This window comes from Phascolarctos cinereus, unplaced genomic scaffold (assembly GCF_003287225.1).
Source record: "Phascolarctos cinereus isolate Bilbo 61053 unplaced genomic scaffold, phaCin_HiC Scaffold_4;HRSCAF=312, whole genome shotgun sequence".
NCBI classification, from domain to species: domain Eukaryota; kingdom Metazoa; phylum Chordata; class Mammalia; order Diprotodontia; family Phascolarctidae; genus Phascolarctos; species Phascolarctos cinereus.
In genome coordinates, this window is record NW_027555847.1 from 351,077,105 (window position 1) to 351,099,999 (window position 22,895).

The following is a 22,895-nucleotide window of genomic DNA, read 5'->3' on the forward strand; positions in this document are numbered from 1 at the left end:
TTCTCAAGGGAAAAAATTCTGGAAAGATGAGAATTACTTATTGATTTAGAAGCAAGTTTTCTTTTTTTAAAAAATAATTTCATATTTTGTTTTAGCATATTCATTCAAAAGGACTTGATGATAAATGAGTACTGAGAAGTGTGGTGCCTTTCTTGTAATATAAGAAATGTGGGTTCCTGGCTAGTTTGCTTTTCTTACAATTGCTTTTTACATGAATTCCTAAGCTTCATTTTGAATTACATATTTCCTACTGGAAATATCTATGTTTTTCTTAGGATGTTATATACAATTATCATTTTTTCCCCTCTTGCCTCTCCTAGGAGCTGGCTTTAAGCCAGCTGAAAGAATCGTCTGATGATAATCCTGGGAGGTGGGTTAGACTACTTGCAGCTAGTTATTGCAAGATTTATTATGAGAAGGGCCTTGTGGTAAGGCTTGTCTCTATGGGGACTTAATTTCAAGTACGTCAAGTTTGTCATGGAATTTCTCTACTTTTTCATCCTCTGCAGTGAATGCTAGCATATAAGCTGAAACCATAGTCATGGTAAGTTGTTTGCTTATATTCATTGTGGGCATTGTGGTCTGTATACCACAGACCCATTTGTGGATAGATTTCAGTGGGTCCACAAACTTCCGGAGATAACTCACTATTCCTTTGGATTATATAGAACTATTAGAAATTATCAGCATTATTCATATCCAGAGAAAAAACTGATGGAATCTGAATGTACATTAAAGCAAAGTATTTTCACTTTATTTTTTCATGTTTTTTTTTCTTTTGGTCTGTTTCTTCTTTCACAATATGACTAATATGGAAATACGTTTTATATATTACACATATATAACCTATATCAAATTGTTCACCATCTTAGGGTGGGAGGAAGTGAGAGAGGGAATGAGAAATTTTGTGACTCAAATTTAAAAAAACAATGTTGAAATTTGTTTTTACATGTAATTGGAAAAAAGATACTATTAAAAAAAAGAAATTATCAGCCTTCCTCCATTCACTCATTTGGTTTCTAATTAAAGGGGGAATCTTCAGTTCTAAAGTCTGTAGCTACAGAACCCCATGGCCCTTTTTGACTTGAAAGAAACCTTCTTTCATTTGAAAACAGTTCCTTTCTTACTTCTTCCTTTCCAGATGAGGTCTGGTTCCTTGACACAGCCTCCCTCGCTGCCCTTTCCAGCACTATTTGTCCTTTCACTTACGCCAAATGACTCCTTGGTCATGGTATGAGTTGGAATATTCCTTGCTCCATTTTGCTATGTCTATACTTTCCCTCCACCATCATTACTCAGTAAATTCTCCTCCTCTCAGGTTCATTCAAAGCATATTTATCACCTGTCTGAGATTCTGATAACTGTTACCTACCAGCTTCCAGGATACAATGCATCCTTGCTCAATGAGTTCAGTGCTTGGCTCACAATCTTCCCTTCCCAACTTCTGGCCTACTAGGGCATTTCAACATTGATATTCCCTCAGACATCTTCTCAGTTCGTTAATTTACTTGTTTCTTAAGACCTACTCCCCCATTCCACTTCAGCTACATACAGAGATGGTCATACTCTTGACCCTTGCTATCACCCACAAATGTTTCACTTCCGTATTCGTGAATTCTGAAATTCCTTTGTGTTATAATCATTTACCATTTCATCTTTTCCTCTGTGATATGATTCTCTTCCTGCTCTGTCCTCATCATTATCTTCAATCCCTCTGCTCCTCAGTTCTTTTCCAGGCTATCACCCCATGCACTGGCCACAGGCTCTTCTTGCTGTCATCTCAACTCCTTGGTAAACCAGTTCAACTCTACATTAACTTCTCCTAAGTCTCTTGCTCTTTATGCTATTACTAATCATACCCTGCCAAACTATAGCCTTGGGATATATTCACTTCCTTTGCTCCTGAACAGAGCTGGACACAATAAAGAAAACAGACTGGCTGGGAACCCTGTAAGTTTATGTTACATAATCTCAAACGGGCTCTCAATGCAGCAAGGCAACCCTCTTATGAGATCTTTATAATCAATTTACTATTTCATTCATTATAGCAATTTTTCATATCCAATCCAACAAACATTTATTAAGCACTTACTATATGCTAGGCACTGCACTAAGGGCTGGGGATAACAATCAAAAGAAAGACAGTTCCTGCCCTCAAAGAACTTAACACCCCCCAAAAAGAAGACAATACAAAAATAAAGGCCAGAAAGGGAGGGGAGGGGACACCAGGAGTACCTGGTACAGGGGGCACCTTGTTCCACGGTGTTGAAACCAAGCAGACTAGCCTCTAATTAGTAGTGATTTGGAACATTTTATATATGGCTATAGATAAGTTTGGGTTTCTCCCCTTGAGAAGAGAGTGTTCATATGTTTAGACTATCTTTCATTTGCAGAATGGCTCTTTTTCTTATAAATTTAAATCTGTTTCTTTTACAGCTTGAAAATGAGGCTTTTCTGAAAGAAACTTGCTTCAAAGATTTTCCCCAGTTGTTTCCCTTTTAATCTTAACTTTGCTATGTTTGTTTATGCAAAACCTTTTAAATTTCATGTAATCAAAATTATTCATCTTATCTTCAGTGATCTTTTCTATTACTTGTTTGGTCATGAATTTATAAATCCCTCATTTGATCCTCCATTCGTATGAAGCAGTTATTTTCCTATTTCTCTCCATTTTGCAGTTAAACTCCTTGAGATAACTTTGTACAGCTGGGGCCCCACTTCCTTTCCTCTAACTCTTTTCTAAAATCTCAGCAATCTGGCTTCTAGCCTCCTTGACTCACTAAAATTGCTCTCTCCAAAGCTGTCAATTTCTTAGTTGCCTAATTTAAGGACCTTTTCTCAAATCTTATTTTTCTTGCTCTATCTTCAGTCTTTGACAATGTTGATCAGCCTCTTCTTGATATTTCTGTCTTTTCCAGGTTTCTATGACACTGCTCTTTCCTGGTCCGCTGGTCTATCTGAACAACTAATCACAGGCATGTCCCAAAGGTTGGTCCTTGTCCCTCCTCTCTTCTATAGTATTTCACTTGGCGATTTCATCAGATCCCCCTGTATTCAGTGTTCACATCTATGCTCTTGTAGAACAAGAAAGTCTGTCTCCAGCCTCTGGGCTTTTTTTTTTTTGTATGGCAATGTGGTTAAGTGACCTGCCCAGGGTCACACAGCTAGTAAATGTCAAGTGTCTAAGGCTGGATTTGAACTCAGATCCTCCTGACTCCAGAGCCAGTGCTCTATCCATTGTGCCACCTAGCTGCCTCAACTCTGGGCATTTTCATTGGATCTACAGCAGGTCTGGAATGTTTTTCCTCCCCATTTCCATTTCCTGGCTTCTCTGGCTTCCCTCAAGTCTCAGCTAAAAATCCTACTTTTTGCTTGAAACCTTTCTGAGTCTCCCTCAATGCTACTGTCTTCCCTTGCGATTACCTCCAATTTAGCCTGTCTGTATCTTGTATGAATCTGGTGAATATATTGCTGCTCTGCTTACCTTTTGAGTATTGTGATGAACAGAACTATAACATGTGATGACTACACAATGAAAGGTTATAAACCAATTTTCAGACTGTAAAAACAGAGGGCAACAATTATTTGGTAAAATACAGTAGCTTCCCAGAGCCGATTGTTAAATTTTCAGAGTTAGCGTTTATACCTTGAAAATAGGTAAATGCTTCTTGTCAGGACTTGACTCATTGTTTTGTTGACTGTGTTCTGGGAATTGACTCCAGGGCACAATATGCTCTCCCTCCTACAGGATAATATCATTACCAAAAAGAATAATTGGGCTTTTGGTACTCTTTTTGTTGTTTGATCAATTGTGTCTGACTCTTCATGACTCCATTTGGGGTTTCTTGGCAAAGATACTGGAGTGGTTTGACATTTCCTTCTCCAGCTCATTTTAGAGATGAGGAAACTGAGGCAGAGTTAAATGAATTGCCCAGGGTCACACAGCTAGTTAGTGTCTGAGGCTGGATTTGAACTTGGCATGCCATCCACTGTACCACTTAGCTTCTCCCATTGGATATTCTATATCTTCTCAACTCACCCTCAGTTGCCTCTCTCCTCTGAGTTGGGGGCTGGCAGAGGCCCACTAAACTCCTCCCAGAGCCGTTCTTCATCAAGGGCTCATTATGGAATGATCCTCTGTCACTTGTGCTAATTTTGGCCTGATAATTAACACCAAGAAAGTGGCTTACACCATACCATCCATAAGTGGAACTGTTGGTTACAGCAAATAGAGAAATTTTGAATGCTGTAAGTTCGCTTACCTTGACAATGTACTTTCTAGGGATGTACACATAGATGATGAGGTTGCCTTATGCATAGCCAGAGGAAGCTCAGTGTTTGGGAGGCTCCAAAGGAAAGTGTGGGAGAGAAGAGGTATTAGGGCCCAAATCAAAGGTCTACAGAACCTTTGTGCTGATCTCATTGTTGTACACCTGGGAAACCTGGTCAGTCTACTAGTGCCATGCTGAGAAACTGAATTGCTTCCATTTGAATTGTCTTTGGAAGATTCTGAAAATCACCTGGCAAGATAAAGTACTGGACACTGAGGTCCTTTCTCAAACTGAACTGTCAAGCATTCAAACTCTGCTGGAGAGAGTGCAGCTCTGATGGGCTGGCCACATTGAATGCCAAACTTATGTCTGCCTAAATGACTATTTCATGGAGAATTCACATATGACAAGCGCTCACATAGAAGTCAGAAGAAACGATACAAGGATGCTTTTAAAGTCTCTCTTAAGAACTTTGAAATTGATTGCATGACTTGGGAGACACTGGCACAGGATTGCCCAGCATGGTGTGCCCTCATCAAAGAAGGTGCTGTGTTCTACAAACAAAGCAGAATTGCAGTAGCTCAAAAGAAATGTGAGATGAGAAAATTTAGAGACATCTCCAAATGGCCATATGGACTATTTGTGCCTGAACTGTGGTAGGGTCTTCTGAGTTTCTCCTGGTCTGATCAGCCACAGTCGGACACACTGTGCCTTGACTCCAACATAGTGATGTCACTTTGGTCCTCTTTGAACACGAAAGACTGTAACAGACCTACCTTCCTGGGAACTCTATCTTTCCATTTGTAGCTCTGGTACCCCATCCCTCCTTTTCACCTTCCTTTTGAGTGTCCTTTTCCCTGCAATACATTGTAAACTCCTTGAGGGCAAGGACCAACTAGTTCTTTTTCATATTTTTATTCCCTGTGCTTAATACCACCTGGCGCAAAGTGGGTACTTAATAAATATTTATTGAATTGAATTGTCTAGACCTAAGAAAATGATGGGGGTAAATATTAATAATTTAGAGCAAACTTAAAAGTGTATGTGTGTACAATTTTTTTTGTATATGTGCCAGAGAGCTGATTGTTAAACATTTACTAGCAAACTGCTGAGCTGAACCATTTTAAATTTAACGAGGATTTTAGCCTTTACACTTGCTCTGTGAAAATTATATACATCTACATTGGACCATACGCCTTGCTTTTTGATTTATTTTAAGGAAGGTGGAGTAAAATGGGTGGTTCCAATAAGATTATTGTTAAGGTCCCTTTTAATTATCCATCCTATGATCCTTATAAGAAGGCACCTTTCTTTATGGGCTTTGATTAGTTTTGTAGATGTTATGTAACTTATTGTCTTTGCTTGGATGAAGGAATAAATTTAAGAATTAGCCCCAACATCTGTCTTTGCAGAGAGAGTTGTACTGTTTTCTGAGATGCATCCTTCCCACTATAAATTTGCTGAGGTCTCTGGTAAGTCCCCACCTTTGAGATTAAATACATTTTAAAAACAATACATTTTGTTTGAAATAATACTTTTCCTCCTAATTTTTTAAAATTTGAAAATACTTGATGACTCCTTTGTTTGTTGAGTTGTAATCAATGAAAATATAGTAGCTTCTCATTACAGAAAATGTGGAAATGCTTGATGCTAAGTTCAGAATAATGCACATGAGAGAATGGAATCAATATTTTCTTTATGTACCAGTGATTTATTTTGTCTTTGCAGTTAATGGACTGCTCACAAGCATTCAATCTATAGAAAAGCCACCTTGATTCCATTTGTAGACTATTCAATCTGAAAGAACATGATAGCTCAACAGGAGTAGGACCCTCCCAAAGCAACTTCAGGCAAAAATCAATATGTGGGCCTGAGGGGAGACAATATGTCATGATTCATTTTCCTTGAAGCTATATAAGATTTTTTTTCCTCAGTGGAAAATTGCAGACCAAATCCACTCAACTTCCTGGAAGGTTTTCAGTGGGTCAGGAAATGAAAAGACGTGGAAATGTTTGTTTCAAAAGAAATCCAAATTTATAAGGATTTGGCCATCTTCCTACCATGGTTTAGAAACGACGATTAAGGAAAGAGCTTGAACAGCACCAATCCTTGTAAACTACAGTGACTAGGATTAGAACAAGAGGAGATTAGATTAATTTCTGCCTATATGAGAGTCAGGAAAGGTCCAGGGGTAGGTCAGCAACTTTCTCTGACATCTGCTGAGAAAGAGTGCAGCCAAAGGAAACAAACATCTACATAAAACATGATAAAATGCTATAGCAGAATGCAGCATGTATGCACAAGGAGGCAGGGCTGTAGCTATCTGTCCTTTCTTACAATGAGGAAAACAGCAGGGAAATACTGACAATTTAATTATTTCAGAATTAAGAGACCAGATTTAGCATATATAATTAAATTCATAGATGATACTTTATTTTCATATTAGCACTATATTTCAATTTCTATTCACTAAGCATTTTGTCAGAATTTGGACAGGGAGAGCAATGGATGGGTTTGAATTTCAGATTTTATTGAAACTTGTCACCCTCTAGAAAAGCCATGTGAGCAATGAGCTTTTTTAATGGTAGGCAGAGATCAGAGCTACACACAGAAGGCATTCAATAAATTCTTCATGATTTACTCATTTGCTATGTTCTTAGGACAGTGCTCTTGACCTAGAAATGTTTAATAAATATTGATGGAAAGCCATAAGTTTCCTCATTTCGCTTCTCAGTCTGCTCCTTTTCCTTTCAATTTCTTTCTGCTTGAGGTCTTCAATTATAATCTTTCACTTCCAGGAAAACTGAATTTGGACAAAATTTGGGGTACACAATAAAGTTTGGAAAGTGAATGGATCGATCAAATTAGGGAAGGCTACATTTGGTCCACAGGATCAGGCAAAGGCAGTCAGTCCAAATACACTTATTCCATTCAGTCAGTCGACAAGCAGTTATTAAGTTCTTACTGTGTACCAGGCACTGTGCTACATACTGGTTATATAATCATAGACCCTAAGGAAAAGGGTTTTTTTTTATATTACCCAAATTTCCTTCTTTACTTCCCCTTCCCCCTTCCCAGAGTGCCATCTCATAAAACAACAACAAAAATTTTTACAAGGAAAGACAAAGGAGAAAAAAAAAACACTGTCAGCCAAAATGACCAGTCCATCAAAAAATCTGAAAATATATTCAGTGTTCCACACACCTAGGTAACTTCTCTTATCTTGTCTTTAAGGGCCAATACTTGTTCTTTGTAATGTTGCCTCATTTATGGAAATTACATTTGGATGGAGTAAGACAGTGTAGTCAGTGAGGGGTGAGAGTGAGGGGATGATCAGAGGAATCCCTTTTCAATTTAATGAATGCCTCCAGCTCAACTTGATAAGATTATTGGGTATGGATGCTTAGGACATTTCTAGGAGTGGATCTTCACACTGACACCTTACTAATTTTGCTTCAGAAATGGAGTCTGTCTCTTAAGAATAGGTTGATTAAGTCTCATGAAGATGGAGCATTAGTGGAAGACTTGTCCTCTTTCTGGTTAGTAGAAGCAAGTGAATAATTTTTTGTTACCTACCCTACCTGAACCAGGTCCTCAGAGACTATGTCCTGGAGGAGTTAATTCCCTCAGCTTTACAACCTCCATCCTAGGGACATGAAGTCCTTATTAGTGAGAGCTGACTAAATTTGGCAGGCCCTGAATGAACGCTGCTTCATCTTGGCCATCTTCTTGCCATCTGTCTTGATACAGGCATTCCAGGTCTCTACCCACACCTTCCTATTTATTGCTCTGGGAATAATAATTGCTTCAAGCCAGTGTTAATTGATTGCCCAATTGCTCTTCCCCAGGCCACTCTTCCCTTATCTACATTGGATCTCCTTGTTAGAATGCACACCCCTCGAGGGCAGGGACTATATTGGTATCCTCAGTACTACTTACTATGGTTCCTGGCACATAGTAGTGCTTAATAAATGCTTATTCATTCATGTGACTCACTCCTTTCCTCTTTTCTTGTACTTTCTCTCTTCAATTTCTACATGAGTCCAGTAAGGTAAGGGAAGGATATAGGGGAGAAATCCCTTCCTTCCTTACTCCCAGGAGTAGAAAATGGCAATTTAACCAAAAAAGTACATGGTGAGAAACCTGTGTTTGTTCAGACAAAACTGAGAGGAGACTTCTGGTTTATGTACCTTTAGTTTTTGGCTATCTCCTTTCTTTCTGTCCCCCCCCCCACCTTTTTTTTTGAGAAAAGACCTCTGTCCCTGACAATAGATATTTCTAGACTTGTGCTTACCTCATGAGGAAGTCTCAGTTCTACAGTTCTCAAGAGAACAATAGTCCCTAAATTAGAAGGTTTGGCAACAGAGGGAGATTTCTTCATCATCATGTTTTTTGGAGGATTAAGAGGAACCATCAACACCCCACAGCTGGAGCAATAAAGTCATGCCATGAAGTGCCAGAAGATGATTAAAGGAAGACGAGGACTACCACCAACATCATCCTGCAGCTGGAGCACTGAAGCCATGACAAGAGGGGCCAGGAGACCTAGACTTTGGCAACCTTCTATGATATTGCAGTGAGTTGCTCAGATGCTAGAGGTTGGAGATGAATTTGTGAGTATTTGTTAGTTTCCTCTCTCCACAAAATGACTTTAACTTCTGTGAGAAGTCTAATGAATATAATGGACTTGAGATACACCGCCCCATTAGGTCTGATTTGGATGATTAGCCCGCAAAGGAGACTGAGAAAGATCAGTTAGACAGATAGGAGGAGAACCAAGAGCAGCTACAAACACCAGAAAGAAGAGAGTAGCTAGGAGTAAAGGGCAGTCAACAGTATCAACTGACACAAGCAGGGCAAGAAGGATGAAGACTGAGAAAAGGTCATTGGATTTGGTAATTGCTATCTTCGGTAACTTTGGAGAAAGCAGTTTCAGTTTAGTATTGAGGTAGGAAGCCAGATCACAAGGACATGCAAAGTGAGGGAGAGAAGAGGAAGTGGAGCCAATGAGTATAGGAAATTTATACAGGTATTTAGCCCTGAAAGAAGGAGAGATATATGACAACAAATTAAGGGCATGAATCTCTAGTGACTTTTTTTTTTTTAAGGATGTGGGTTTTGGAACATAGGCACAAGTTCATCAATTATTTATTTGAGTAATGGTATGGAGCCATATGATTCTAAAGGTAGATCCAGAACTGGGAGAATCACCTATGAAGGAAAAATATGCATAAGAATAGAATTTTATTGGTCAAAAGTCCAGGCCAAGTCCAAGATTCAGTTGGGGGTAGGCAATCAGCAAAAGTCTTGCTGGCTGTTAGTGGTCAATAGCCTGCCATAGGGCAGGAAATCTAGTCCCTGACAAGACTGGGGGACCAGGAAATGACTCAGTTATAGAGAACTGTTACTAAAGGAAGAAAAGCTGTGGGGGAAGGAGGGCAGCAATTAAGTCCCATAGCTCTGTGAAGTTCTTCTTCCTTATTGGAGCTGCTTTTAGCCATTATGCTTGGAGCCCTGGGCTTAAGCCTGGAGCATTCACAGAAGAGACTCTCCTTATTGGTGGAGAAAATGATGACTCAATGTAGCATGCCTATGTGAGGAGCGGATTGATGGGAAAGCTTGGGAATGGGGGGACGTTCTTCTTCTTTCCTGATTTGGGAGGAGGCATACGTGGTTTCAGACTTTCTTTACAGAGAAATTCAGAGAGACAAAAGGCTTTGAGAAGGAAGAAGAATGTCCTCTCTTAAGCCTTCCCATCAGATGTGACCCTTGTGCAGATACGCAACACTGAGTCATCATTCTCCCTACCAATGAGGAGAGATTGCTGTGAATGCTCTGCGCTTGAGCTCAGGGCTACACAGATAAGCAAAGAGAAGCACAGCATTTGCTGCTGGCACCTGGAAACTGTGTTTGGTGGTGGAAGGAGGCCAGTGTGACTGAATCCAGAAGGAAGGGATGGGGGGGCAGTGGGGCTGCAAGGGGTAAATGATCCTGAGGACTTTGTAACTGTTAGTGTTGCCTTTGTCCTGTGAGTGTCCTCTTGAGGGGTCTCTCATACTGGACCTTTGCTGCTTCTTGATGTCTTCATGCATGGAGAATATCTGAGGAATTTGGTTGTCCTGAATCTGTGTCAGAAGTTGTGTCCTTGATGACACTGTCTGAGGCACTTCTTCCTCTGTTAGGAATTAACTGTACCAGAAATGACAGAAACCTGAAAGGAACGAGACAGGAACCCAGTTTCTGAAGAGCTTGTATAAGAAAAAAAAACAGAAAAGGAAGCTGAGCCAGTGAGCTACAGAACAAGGTTCTTTATATTTTCTTTTGCTTGAGGAATCTTAGACTTCAAAAAAAGAATCCTGCAAGAATACAACTGAGTGTTTATCTAGCTTCACTTGATGATACCTAAAAGGAGAGAAACCCATTACTTCCTTATTTTTTTTACTTGTGTGATAATTTATAATTTATAAAATATTCAGAACAACATTGTGAGGTATGAAGGTTAGTTATTACATTTTTACAAAAGAGGAAACTAAGGATCAGAGTGATTTATGGAATTGCCCAGAGTTAAACCAAAGTCATTTGGATCCAATTCAAGGACTTTCCCCACGACACCCTGATGTCTCCATACACAAAGGATTAAATGTGTTCTGCACAGTTGTCAAGGTTGGTACTAGAGCAGATGTCTGGAAGCTACAGGTCACCTGCAACTCAAAGGAAAGAAGGAATATTTATACAATTAAAAAAATTTCAAAATCAAAGAGGCAGCCACAGAGAATTATAGAATATTCACACTTAGAGAGAAAACAGAGATTAAGAGTTCAAATTCATCTATCTAGACACTGTGGCCTAGCCAGTGCTGGCATCAGAACAAATGGATCTTAGAGAAAAAGATCTTATTTAAAAGAGGAAAGGGATAAAAATAAATACAAAAGGCATGAATGGAGGAAAACACAAGGCAAAAAAAAGATAATCTTAAAAGTGAATGGATTAAACAATATAAGAGAGTCACAGAATGATAAGAAAATAAAATCTAGTAACTTAGTGTGTAGAATAAATGAGTGGATAAAGCATTTTTTAAGTACTTAGGTATAAAACTATGCTAAGCATTGGGGATATAAATAAAAAAAAGTAAGACAGATTGCTCTCAAGGCACTCACATTCTAGTGGGGACAGACAACACATATCGAAGGTTTCAGCTGCCAGTCAGGTAGAAAGGTCCAATGGTCCTTAGGACACAGCAGCAAAGGAAATATTAGTGTCTTTTCTTTAATGTAATTATCTAATGTCACTAATTCCAAAGCTTTTGGGTGAAGAGTCCTGGGCTGTATCCATCAGGGTTTGCAGGACATGACATCTTAGATGGCAGCTGGGATGGTTTGACTGTCCTTGCATGTACTGCCTCCAGTCTCTCCCTCAACTGGACAGTTTTACTTGAGCAACTCAACCCTGCTCCCCCCTTACCCTCCCCTCCCCTTCCCTACCTCTACATGGGGTATCATGCTGGTAAATTTTGATGAATGAAACCTACATAGTTATCTTGGTGTTTACTGGCTAGATTTCTTTCTTAAAGACCACACCTTAAACTTGATTCCCTCTGGCTGTCATTGACTGGCCAACAATAGGTCCCTGCCCAAGCACCACCTAATGTTTATTTTTTGGGCCCTGATGGCTCAGAGTAAATCCATGTAGTAATTGTTTCTCTTTTGGCCAGCAACCCTGAAGGCCTTCCCCTCCCTTTTTGATTTTTCTTCTTTCTTTCTTTCTCTCTTTCAAAGGCACCATCCCTTGACTCACTTCTTAAATAGGCCTAATAACTGAATGGGCATTGCCTCAGTCAAAGTGAGAATTTGGAAAGACCTGAGCTTAAAAAGGCCAAGGTCTCCCACTGCATTTTGGGCCATCTCCGGTTGTCCTGATCTATATCTGGCCACTGGACCCAATGTCTCTGGAGGAGAAAGTGAGGCTGGTGACTTTGCACAGCCCTCCCTCACTCAAATCCAATTCACTTGTAAGTCATGGCATCATCTTCCTGATGTCATGGTCCTCTTCATGAATGAAGGACAAACCACACACAACCACAATTTCTTGAGACATCTCCCTCTTATATCCAAGGTGCTTTCTCTCATTCCAAATGGTATATTACAGCTGGTTTGCAAACAACAAGTCCAGTACATTGGAAATGCAAAAGTGTTGGATTTAGATTCAGCTAGAGATTCAATCCTAATCCTTTTATACTTTGAGGATCAGTGGTCATGCTTGGGAGACCCAGTAGGCGGTACAAATGATCACTGAGAGATGTTCTGTATTTCATTACTGGTGGACCCTGACTCTCTCAGGAGTCCAGAGGCCATTTCTTTCTCTTCAAAGCTCCCACCTTTTGGGGAAGAGCAGAGTCCACTAGAGGCAGAGGTGGGAAAGTGAAGGACACAAGGAGAGGGATGTACTCTGTCTACCTCAGGCTCTCAGATTGAGAGCCTAGGAATATATCCCCATTACCACTTACCTCCCAGTCAAGATAGGAGAGGGTTGGGAGTAGCAGATCCCATCCTTTCCATTTCTGGAAGTGGCTTTAGTCTAACCCTGGCCATGGAAATATTGTATCCTCCCTGTCCCTCCAGAAGCTCCCATTTTATTCCAGAAGGTGGCTTCCTGAAGAATGGATGAAACCCATTACTTCTAGAACTCATCCATTCTACTTTTGGAGAGCTCTAATTTTTTTTTTTTTGGCTAGGAAATGGGGTTAAGTGACTTGCCCAGGGTCACACAGCTAGTAAGTGTTAAATGTCTGAGGCCGGATTTGAACACAGGTCCTCCTGACTCCAGTGCTGTGCTCTATCCACTGCACCACCTAGCTGATCCTGAGAGCTCCAATTTTTGAGGAGTTTTCCCTTGTATTAAACTTAAAGTTGTCTCTTTTTAGTTTCTAGCCATTCCTGATCATTTTACTCTTAGGGGCCTTGCAGAACAGGTCAATACCTCTTCCACATCATTGCTCCTTAGATACATGAAGACTTCTATCAAGTCCAACTTTCTGTCTACCCTTCTGTAGGCTAAATATTATCAGGCTCTTTGATCAGTCCTTTTTGATGTGAATGTGTGACTATTTATCATCCTGGTTGTCCTTCTTTAGACACTCTAAAGTTGATCAATATTCTTCCTAAAATGTGGAATCCAGAAATGAACATAATGGCCTAATCAATCACTCAATCAATAATCATTCATTAAGCTTCTACTCTATGTTATGCACTGTGCTTAGCCCTGGGTTGATTATGACAGAGTATAGCAGGTGAAGATTGGAATCAGTCTGGTCGAAAAAGGAACCTGCATTTGGGGCCTAATTGAAGCTTATAGAGATGAAGTGGTCTGGGAACCAATCTGACCATTATAAGAGAATGGATCCTTCACTTTGCAGAGGATTCACAATAGGATTTCTTTAAATTCCAATCTTCTTTAGTGCATTTATGGTGTGATTTGACCTAGAAAAGTTTGCCTTACATTCATCTTTTCAGGACTTCATCAATTCAGTAAAATGAAACACATTTATTCTGCTGTTCTATGGGATATCCACTCCCCTATCCACTACTATCCCCTTTCCTCAGTCTTTGATTCTGCTTATTGCCTCTAGAATCTTTCCAGTCCCCAAAGATAATGGGGTATCACAATCTAGCCATCTTAGTAACACATAATTTCTAAATTGTTTCACATTCAGCTCGCATGCCTCCCTTCCTTTTGAGACTGGTAATAGCGTACAATGGTAAAAGTGCAAAAAGATACCATATGTTGATGAGTTCATCTGAGATTTTTTAAAAGGGCAAGAGAATTACCCAGAAAAATCTTTAGAATAGATAATGATAGTGACTAAACCACAGTAAGAGGAACAGACTTCCAAATAATTTATTGATTTCCCTGGATGCTGGATAGAATGTGGGTGGTGGTGTCTGGAATTCTGTTACATAGACACGCTCTATTTCTGATGCTCATTTCGATGAATATTTCATGAGAGGCACTCAAGTCAAAGTTATGACTGTAGATAGACTTAAGAAAAATCATACAGCTTTCTTAAGAACCTGAAGTGTTGAGTTTAAATGAAAGATTTTATATGGTATCTTCCAACAGAAGAATTTCTTCTCCACAGGTAAGTGATTGGCAGCAGCATGATATAATTCTTCTGTTCAAATTTGTGACTCGAATCTCAAGAGTATTTTTGGATCAAAAGGTACAACCCTTTTGTGAAACATACATCCCTTCTGTATCATTCCCAGCACATGGGCCTCTCTCTTCTATTTGAAATTTAACCTCTTCAACTGTTCACAGACCATCTTTGCTTGGATTTTCCATCAGCAATTTAAAGTCCACAAGTCAAACACTTAACAGGGTGTAATGCAACTTAACTGACTTGCCAACATAAATTTACTAAAAACTCATATTTCTATATATATCTAGATATGTACTGATGTACATTTACTAAGCACTGACTATGTGCCATGTATTAGATATGTGTATGTATACACATACATGCATATATAGTCACTGGGGATACAAAGAAAGGAAAAAAATAGTCTCTGCTTTTAAGGAGCTTACAGTCTAATGGGGGTGACAACAAGCAAATATGTAAAACAAGATCTATTTATCTATGTATCTATCTATCTACCTGATAAATTGGAAATAATCAACAGAAGAAAGGGACAAGAATTAAGAGACATTAAGAAACGCTTCCTCCCGAAGTTGGGGTTTTAGCTGGAACTTGAAGGATTCCAGAGAAATCAGGTGGTAGAGATGAGAAGGGAGAGCATTCCAGGCATGAAGGACAGTTTATTAAAGTGCCTGGAGTGGAGAAATGGAATGTCTTATTTTAGGAGCGACAAGAGGATCACTGGATTTTAGAATATCTGGAGGGAGAAGTGTAAGGTATAAGAAGACTGAAAAGGTGGAGGAATGCAAACTATGATGAGCTTTGAATGCCAAACAGGGGATTTTATATTTGAACCTAGAGATAATAGGGAGCTACTGCAGATTATTGAGTAGAGGAAGTGATATGATCAGACCTGCTCTGAGGAAGACCATTTTAGCAGCTGAGTGGAGGATAAACTGGAGTGGTAAGAGAATTTGTGACAGAAAGACCCACAGTAGACTATTTCAATAGTCTAGGCAGGAGGTAATGAGGTCTTATACCAGAATGGTGGCAATATCAGAGCAGAGGAGACATGTGTGAAAGATGTTATGAAAGGTAAAATTGACAGGCCTTGCAAATTGGACATGGGGGTGAGGGAGAGAGTGAGTAGAGGATGTGGTGCTCTCATTCTTTATACTTTTATGGGTCTGTGGTCTCACCATTGGATAGCGTTCCATAACTCAAAGCTGTCCAGCATCACAAGAAGAATATCATTACTGAAAAGATAAATCTTTGCTTTAGGCAAAACTTTATGGCCATTGTACCCTAATGATTCCTAGACTTTGCCATTCACCTTGCCATATAAGTCTAAGGACATCCAGCTGTACTGCAGCTGGATCTTCCTATATGCGATGTCTCTCCCAATTAGAATTTGAACTGTTTGATTTTCTTATTTGTAGTCTTATTCCTTAGCATAATGCTTACCTCATAGAAAAATCTTAATAAACTTTTTAATTAACTCATTCACATGTATATTTAACTATGTCGCTCACCTTCTCCAGTGGCTTGGTGTTGCTTTTAGGATAGCATAAAAAGTGTTATGTTAAAGTCCTTATGACCTGGTCCCAATCCAGTTTTCCAAAATAATGGACATGAGTATTGCTGCTGTTCAGTTGTGTCCAACTCTTTGTGACTCCATTTGGGGTTTTCTTGGCAGAGATATTGGAGTGGTCTGCCATTTGCTTCTCCAGCTCATTTTACAGATGAGGAAACAGAAGCAAACAGGGTTAAATGAATTGCCCAGGGTCACACAGCTAGCAAGTGTCTGAAGCTGAATTTGAATTCAGGTCTTCTTGACTCCAGGCCCAGTGCTCCATCTACTGCATTACCTAGCTGCCCATAACATTGCATGCCTTCCTACAATCTGTGGTCTAGCCAGACTGGCCTTCTTGTTACTCTTCACGCTGCCCTTTTTTTCTTATCTCCATGCCTTTGAAATGGCTGTCCCCAGTGCCTGGGATGCATCCTCTGACTTTTAAAGTCTTTTGTAGCTTAGCCTCTTTCTATCCTTCCAGTCTTCTTATGCCTTATTTCCCCTATAAGTACTCTGAAGTGACACTGGCCTTGCAATTCCTCATAGACAATCCTCTATCATCTGACTGTGAACATTTTTCATTGGTTACCCCCATGCCTGGAATGATCTCCCTCCTTATCTCTGCTTCCTGGCTTCTCTGCCTTCCTTCACGTCACAGCTGAAGTATTGTCTTTCCCAGTCTTCATTAATCTTTGTGTCTTCCCTCTGAGACTCTCCCTAATTTGTCCTTTATGTAGCTTGTTTGTATAGTTGATTGTATATTTTTCCCCTATTTCCCCATTAGAACATAAACTCCTTGAAAGTGGGGACTTTTTTTTTGGATCCCTACTACTTAGCATAGTCTACAGGAGGTGCTTAATAAATGTTTGTTGGCTTGAATCCCTCCTCTATCCCTCCTATAAGACTCAGCTCAAGCCCCACCTGTTTCATAAAGCCTTTCCTGATCCTCCCATCTGAAAGTACCTTCCCTCAACTAACTTCTTCATATTTATTTTGTATTAATTCTGCACTTACTTGTTAATTTGCCTGTTGTTCTATGTACAAAAGAATTAAATCTTCTTGAGGTCAGGGACTGTTCTATGTTTGTCTCTGTATCCATAACACTTTGTATCCATAATGCTTAACCTGGCACATAATAGTCATTGGCAGTAATATCGCTAAATATTTCTAGATTGATTATACTCCAGACAAAATGAATTATTTTATGCATCATGAACGTGTCCCACAATTTTACATTCCTTTCCCTTGCCCACTTTGTTCTTTACACCTGGAATGAAGTCTTTCCATTTTTACCTCTATCAACCCACGCTTCAAAGTCCAGTTCAAACATAATCTTCTCCATGAAGCCTTCCCTGATTTTCCCAGCTGGGGAGTGATTTCTTGCTCTTTTGCACCCTTAGCCTCCTTTTAAAATACTTATCGTGGTCTGTTTTTATTGATGTGTTTAATGTTTACACTAGAAATATTTAAATATTGTCACTTTATGGGAGATCTTTTGTAACAAAGCACAATAGATAAAACTAATAATTCAGTGACCTCATCTGAAACCATATGCAACATTTCACATCTGTAACAGAAATATTTATTTTCTCTCCCACTCACCCTCAACATCTACTGGAAAAAAAGAGAATAGAAAAACAAATTTCCTGTAATAAGTATGCATAGTCAAGCAAAACAAATTCCTTCTTCAGTGAGAGTACACTATATATATGTGTATATTATATATACACATACATACGTATATACATACATATATGTGTATATATGTGTATATACACATATATGTATATGTGTATGTGTATATGTGTGTGTATATGTGTATAATGTATATATTCCATGCTCTAAATCCAGCATTTCTCTTTCGTGGATAGCATGTGTCATCATCAGTCCTCTGGAATCCTGCATGATCATTTTATTGATCATAGTTTTTTTACAGCTTTTAAACTTGGTTATTTTATAGTATTATTATCATAGAAATTGTTTGCCTGGTTCTGCAAACAGAATGAAGTGAGAAGAACCAAAAGAGCATTTATACTATGACATTAAGGTCATAAAAATGAAAAAAAATTGAGCATTTATCAGTGTTTAATTCATATTTATTTTATCTTGTCTTACCCCTTTCCTCCTCCGGATACTAGGGGACTATACCTCTTAAGTATCTCATTGAGATTTGGTAGAATTGCACTCACAATTGGTACATGGCAACAGAGAGGCACATGAGGAATAGACTAGATAAGAAGGGAGATGGGCCTGTATATTAAGAAGATAGTCATTTCTGTGGAGATCCACAAATATGAAGGGGAAAGCATGGTATAGTGAGGTGTTTTAGAAGATTTCAGTGAGGACTGAAGAAGGAAGAAATTGAAACAATATCATGGTGTGGGTATATGCAGACCTCCAAGAGAGAGGAGCCAATTAAAGATGAGGTACTCCAACTATCTAGGAATCTGCTAGAGCTCTTTCTCCATTAAAAACAAAAGTGGACGACAAATTCTTTTGCTTGTCTTGCTGATAATTTCAGCTTTCTTAAGCAAATGAAGCAATAGAGGACCTCTATTCTTCACCTGATTCTGACAATAAAGAGGAACTGATAAAAATTATGGGAGCCTTTGGTGGCAGGAACCATGACATCTTAGAGTTCATGATAGATAAGGAAAGAAAGGTTGGTGTAGCTATGCTTATACAAAAGGCTTGAGGAGAGTGGAATTTCAAAAAATTCAGAAATGGGATAGGTAGGTTCTTCAAAATATAAAGGAAGTTGACTCATGATGCTTGAGAGGAGACTCTCAGGAATGTAAGTCAAACAATACAATAGTAATTGATTCTGATAAGAGAGATAAGGAAGGCAGCCATCTAAATGTACCTGGGAGTCTGTACAGGGATCTCATTGATGAATTTGGAATTTAAAAAGCCATGTTGAAGCAGTAGAAAGGAGGGCAAGTTACTGAGGATAAATATGACGGAGTGTCAATATCCCAGAATAGCACCAGCAGGATTAAACTGAGCAGGGACATAAAATACTACAAAAAGAGATTTATTAGCTATCAAGCTGGGCACAAAAGGATAACCAAAGATAACCAGATTGTGCTAGTAAATGTTTAACAATCAGGTCTCAAAAAATATATATATGTATATGCATATATATGTATATACGTGTATATATATAATATATAATATATGCATGATACACTTTTAGGTATAATTTGCATTATTAACATTTTCTCCATCATTTCCTTAAGTCTAGATAATCAACAAAGCCATAAATCAAACCTTGATTTGCGGCATTTGCTGATTTCCAAACTGTAAATGCTCACACTGAAAACTTAACAATCAGCTCTAGCAAGACAATTCCTAACTAGCTCTGGCACACCACTGAAGAGGACTCATGTTTTGAGCTGAATGAAAAAATGATAAGGGGTGATGGAGAGAAGACCAAACTCAGCTTCTATGCTGCTTTTTCTTTCTCTACCAAGGAAAATGAATAGAACAAAAATAATGAACAGGGGTTTGGAGTCCAAAATGAGTGAAGGGATGCTAAGAGAGTACTTAGCAATTCTCAGTGAGTGAACCTGATCCAGAAGAGCAACATCTTAGAAGATAAAGCAAGGATCACAGAATTATTTGTTAAGAATGAGTCATGACAGCCTCTTAAGTGAGATCTACAATCACTCAAAAGTGTTTCCTCTAAGTATATGCGGGAGAAAAAAACCAAATGGATGAAGAATAACTTTTGTCTAGGCTGTGATATGCAGTTGGATAGGCAGCCCATGGATCTTATCTATTAGTGATATATGCTGGACAGACAATGCACATACACAATGAGCTTCACTCAGAGTTGAATAGGAGGAGAGTGGGCTGGATTGTTTTTGGGAAATCGAAAGGCTCTTTTATTGGCGAAGCTTCTTCCTGAAATAAAGGTCTATCTTTTTTAATGCTAATGTTCTTTTGGCAACATTTTATGGTTCCAAGTCATAGAGTGTCACAGTTTCCAAAGAATTAAGGTTGAGAAGTAGTCAGTCAGTCAATAAACATTTATTGAGCATCTACTATGTGTCACTTACCAAGTGCTGGAGACAAAAATACAAGTTAAAAGACAGTCCCTGCCCTTGAAGGGCTTAAAAGGCAACACACAAAAAGAAAGGTGAAAATCTTGGGGGGAAAGGTGAGAAGAGAGGGCAAGGGGTTGGAGACCCCTGGGGTGTGGGCATGATAGAGCAGGCTAGTTAAAAAAAAACAATAAAATAGATAAACCACTGGTTAATTTGATTTTTTTTTAAAAAGAAGAAAACCAAATGACCAGTATCAAAAATGAAAAGAGTGAATCCATCTCAATGAAGAGGAAATTAAAGCAATTATTAGGAGCTATTTTGCCCAGTTACATGCCAATAAATCTGACAATATAAATGAAATGGATGAATGTTTAGAAAAAATATAAATTGCCCAGATTAACAGAAGAGGAATTAGAATACTTAAATAACCCTATTTTAGAAAGAAAATATCCATTGTAGGAAACAGGACTGGAAGAGACTAGAATGCAGTTGCTATGAAGAGGATTTAGGGGATTTAGTGGATTGTAAATTCACTGTTCAGGAGATTGTGTAACCATATAAGAAGTTTTGATGTTTTGAAGAGAATTTGAATTCACTTTGACTCCCAATATTATCTACCCATAAACTAAATGATATTCTTCTTTTTTCCCCTCCTGATTCAATGAATCAATGAAAGGAAAAGCTTTTCTTAAGCTCCTACCACAAGCAAAGCACTATGCTAAATGATAGGAACACAAAAAGAAAAACAAGTGGGACCGTCCTTGCTCTCAGAAATTTCACACTATTTGTGGGAGACAACATGTAAAAGAAAAATCAGCCAAAGGGCAGGTAGAAAAGCCCTTAAGTCCTGAGGGATGCAATGGTGATGCACATGGCAAGGCCCAGGGACTCCTTAGATTACATCAGCAGGGCAGAGAATATAGCCTGGAGCACCTTTGGAGACAGTGGAAGGGCAGATTGTGGTCCTCCATCTTAACCAGAAATAATAGAGTTGATGACGCCCATCTCATCCAAGCAGTCAAGAAGCCTATATGGATTCTGTGCACTCTGGCTGGGGAGAGGAAGAAGGAAAAAAAAAGAAAGGGAGGCAATTACCTGTGGAACTGGTGGGTTGTCCTTTTGCCTAACAGTCCTGATTGCTTTCTGGGGCAGCTGGGGGTTGGGGAAGGGGGTGAGGAGGGTGAAGTAACTTTAATCTTAGCAGAGGTGAGATGCTTGACTTTCTTGATGTTTATTGCTTCATATACTCTCTCATTTGTGAGTGATTATGGTTTAGTGAAAAGAGCAGGGGACAAGAAGTTGGAGGACCTGGGTTCAAGGTCTAGCTCTGCTACTTACTGTTAGGTTGACACAGGGCAGTTTACTTAGCCACTCTGACCTTCACATTTTTAATTTGCAAAATAGGGATAATATTATTTATACTACTTACTTCTAATAGTTTATGTGAGGTTATCAGTGATGTAGATAAAGTGTTTTATCAACCATAAAAGGAAACATAATTTTGAGTCATGACTTCTTGTTCAACATTGAAAGAGATGTGATTTCATTGGTATGGGTACTTCCTCCACCAATAGGATCTCCTCTTTACACTTTAGTAGACAGTCTTTATCTATGGACCAAATTTCATCATCTGGCTGCTTCATTTCTGTTTAAGAGCTTCTATGAATGTACTAGTCTGGTTCTTGAAAAACCAACACACAGTACATCACTGGATCCATATCCGATAAGATTCCAGCTTAATAGTTCTTGCCAAAGCTTGTACTCTGCAGGAATAGCCTCTGAGAACATAGGGTCACCTCTACTGGATAATGAGGCAGCAGAGTAAGAATTTAGTGGGGAGTGAGCTATTATTTTTATCATTGGCATCATCTTCAACTTTAACAGATGGATAGATAGATAAAACATTTATTAAGTACTTAACTATGTGCCAGGCATTGAGATAAGCAGTGGGAACGCAAATGCAGGAACAAAGATAGACAGTTCTTGCCCTCAGGGAGATTACCTTCTAATGGAGGAAGACAACACATAAAAGGGAGATGAAAAGGATGAGGGTTGGAGCAGAATATCCACACAGGAGCAAAGTTTAGAAGGGATTGGAGTGGCATGGGCTGAATAAAGTTGTGAGTAAGCATGGCTGGCATAGGTCCTTCTTTAAACGAAGGTTAAATGAAACAGAGGACTAGCCTATAGAGGTAGAGGCTGATGGGCAGAGGTACAGAAGGAGATTGGGGGGATTCGTGGGTTGAACCACATTTGGAGTAAGCTTATCATTAGCTTCTACTGTCATGTTTTCTCAGCAAAGTGGTTTGTGATCATTTTCATATCTCCTTAAGACTTCAAGAATTCTGTCATCAGCCTATAATGATATCTTGACGATTGTTTTTAATTTACTTAAATTTTTTTAAGCACCTCTGGTGTTTTCTATTAAGCTGAAAGAGATCCCCCAAGGATTTAAACCTGAATTTGGATGTTAGCTAACTGGTCCCTTTGTTTCCCTTTTGAACATGGTCATGTAGAAAATATAGCACAGGCCAAGACTAGACCTATAGTAGCAATCTTCCATTGGTGCAGGGAAATAGACTCGATTGTCATCCATTCACACATCTGGCAGTTACCACGTAAGAACACCCTGACCACAGATTGGATACCTTCGACCTTCTCCTACTTGTTGCCTCTCTGTCCCTCCCCTCGTTAGAATATAAGCTTCCTGAAGGCAAGTATTACCTTTCTTTTTTCTTGTATTTATATTCCCAGTGCTTGGTACATAGAAAGCCCTTAATAAATGTTTGTTGTTGCAAGAATGATGAAGAATCATAGTGAATTTCTATAGAAAATCAAACTTAAGAGTTGATAGAGTCTAGCTCTGCTCC

The 22,895-nt window shown here is 39.0% G+C and overlaps 1 long non-coding RNA gene across 1 annotated transcript in view; it reads left to right on the forward strand.

Annotated features, from left to right (window-relative positions):
- Window positions 1-8,717: 8,717 nt before the first annotated feature.
- The window catches only part of LOC144456924 (uncharacterized), a 36,883-nt gene continuing 22,705 nt past the window's right edge, over window positions 8,718-22,895 (forward strand). Inside the window, exon 1 of the long non-coding RNA XR_013486152.1 lies at window positions 8,718-8,884. This is a non-coding gene — a long non-coding RNA (uncharacterized LOC144456924). The remainder of the gene's footprint in view (window positions 8,885-22,895) is intronic.